Raw genomic sequence first — 2728 nt, 5'->3', positions numbered from 1 at the left:
CTTTCTTCTTCTCCTCTTTTTTTTCTTCTTTTTTTTCTTCGATCTTCTCCCCCTCCCGATAGGAAAGTTTTATATAGAAAGTTACAATTTTAGAAGAGTTTTATATATGCAAAAGTTACAATTTTAGAAAAAGAAGGATAGGAAAGAAGAAAATAAGAAGAGGAAAGAAAGAGGAAGAGGAGAGGAAAAGAAGAGGAGAAATAAATAAGAAGAAGAAAAAAGAAGAAAAAGAAGAGGAGAAGAAGAAAGGAATAGTGGAGAAGAAGAGAAAATAGAATATATTCTATTTTCTCTCCTTCTCCACTATTCCTTTCTTCTTTTCCTCTTTTTTTTCTTCTTTTTTTCTTCGATCTTCTCCTCTAGCTATTCCTTTCTTCTTCTCCTCTATTTTCTTCTTCTTCTTCTTCTTCTTCTTCTTCTTCTTCTTCTTCTTCTTCTTCTTCTTCTTCTTCTTCTTCTTCTTCTTCTTAATTTTTATCGGGAACGAGGGTGTCGAGGATCGCCGAGGGGTCGAGGGTCGGGAACTAGGGTAGAGGGTCGAGGGTCGTTAAGGGGTCAAGGGTCGAGGGTTTCAGGGTCGAGGGTTCGAGGGTTCTATAGGGTCGAGGGTCGAGGGTTCCAACAGGGTCGTCTAGGGGTCGAGGGTTCCAGGGTCGTCGAGGGTTCGAGGGGTCGAGGATCGCCGAGGTGTCGAGAGAGGTTTCCTAGTGTCAAAGTATTGAAGAAATCCATGCCTTCATCATTAGCCAGAAGTAATCAGGGCATGTTGGTACGAAGTTCTGCAAAGTTGTTCTGGAATGGAGTTCCGGATAGAATAATCCGCCTTTTGGTACGAATTCAGCAAAGGCCTTCCAAATAGCGATATTCGGAAGGCTCTTTCTGAACTTTGTACCAAAAAGCGAATTATCCTATCTGGGACTCCGTTCCAGAACAACTTTGAAGAGCTTCATACCATCATGCACATGTTACTTTCGCCTAATGATGAAGACATGGTTTTATTGAATCCTTTGACACTAGGCAACCTCCCGACCCCTCGGTGATCCTCTCGAACATGAGAGGAAGAAGAGGGTCGTCTAGGGGTCGAGGGTTCCAGGGTCGTCGAGGGTTCGAGGGGTCGAGGATCGCCGAGGGGTCGAGAAAGGTTTCCTAGTGTCAAAGTATTGAAGAAATCCATGCCTTCATCATTAGCCGGAAGTAACCAGGGCATGTTGGTATGAAGTTCTGCAAAGTTGTTCTGGAATGGAGTCCCGGATAGAATAATCCGCCTTTTGGTACGAATTCAGCAAAGGCCTTCCAAATAGCGATATTCGGAAGGCTCTTTCTGAACTTTGTACCAAAAAGCGAATTATCCTATCTGGGACTCCGTTCCAGAACAACTTTGAAGAGCTTCGTACCATCATGCACATGTTACTTTCGCCTAATGATGAAGACATGGTTTTGTTGAATCCTTTGACACTAGGCAACCTCCCGACCCCTCGGCGATCCTCTCGAACATGAGAGGAAGAAGAGGATAAAAAAAGAAGAGGAAGAAGAAAAAAAAGAGGAGAAGAATCTCCTCTATTCTTTCTTCTCCTCTTTTTTTCTTCTCCTCTTTTTTTCTTCTTCTTCCTCTTTTTTTTATCGGGAACGAGGGTCGTCGAGGGACATAGATGTAGTGTCGTCGTTGTCGATATATACCCCCTCCCGATAGCTTACTATGATTAGGTAGCTAGTTCTACGTTTGGCACTAATATATCCATCTGTCATGTTTGAATAATAATTGCCATGTTGTAAATATTTGTAGAAACTATGGACACCGCCCTAGACGAAGCAACAAAAGAAGCGTTGTTGAGGGACATAATCGCAGAAGGAAGTGATGCCATCTCGTTGTTTCTCAACGACACCGATGGTTTGGAAGGAGAGGGTGAACAAGCTGGCTACGGTGACCTAATGCCGGTGCAAGAAGAAGAACATGAGGACGGCTCCGGTGACCCAATGCCAGTGCAAGAAGGAGACCGTGATGACGGCTCCGGTGACCGAACCGAGTCCGGCCAGGTATATATATTAGTTAAGCCTATGCTGACTAGCTGATTGATGCATTCATTGTTTTGGTATGTACACATATTAATTAAGTCTTTGTTCTTTTTTCTAGTCCTCCGAATCGAGCACAACTTCGGTAAAGAGACGAGGCCCGAAGAAAAAGTTGAGCTCGGATGAAAAGTTTGAGATCATAGCAATCGCACCCGACGGCCAACCTATTGAACCCCTCCGGACAAAGAGCGCATTTGTTGCTCAGTGCGGGGTTCTGGTTAGGGACAAGATCCCGATAAACATCCAACAATGGTTTAACCCGGCTACAAAAGACCCCGAGGTGTCTTATGTCAATGATATGCAGAAAAATGATCTTTGGACTGAGCTGAAGTCAAATTTCACCCTACCGCCTGAGGATAATCCAGAGAACCCAGTTAAAGAGAAATTAATCAAGTCTTTTGCTCTGAAGAGGATGGCAGAACTATTCAGGAGGTGGAACAAAGAGCTGAATAAGTTTGTCGAAAATAATGAGACACCAGAATTCAAGGGCAGATATGAGAAGATCAGAGATCACTGGCCCGCATTTGTGGCCCACAAGACATCAGAAAAGAGTGAGAAGATGGCGGCGACAAACAAGCAAAATGTTGCGAAGAAGAAGCTTCACCATCACACGGGGTCAGGTGTCTACCTCGTAGCCTGGCCTAAGTGGTCCAAGACT

Source organism: Triticum dicoccoides, chromosome 7A (genome assembly GCF_002162155.2).
Source record: "Triticum dicoccoides isolate Atlit2015 ecotype Zavitan chromosome 7A, WEW_v2.0, whole genome shotgun sequence".
Taxonomy (NCBI): Eukaryota; Viridiplantae; Streptophyta; class Magnoliopsida; order Poales; family Poaceae; genus Triticum; species Triticum dicoccoides.
This window is presented reverse-complemented; position numbering follows the sequence as displayed.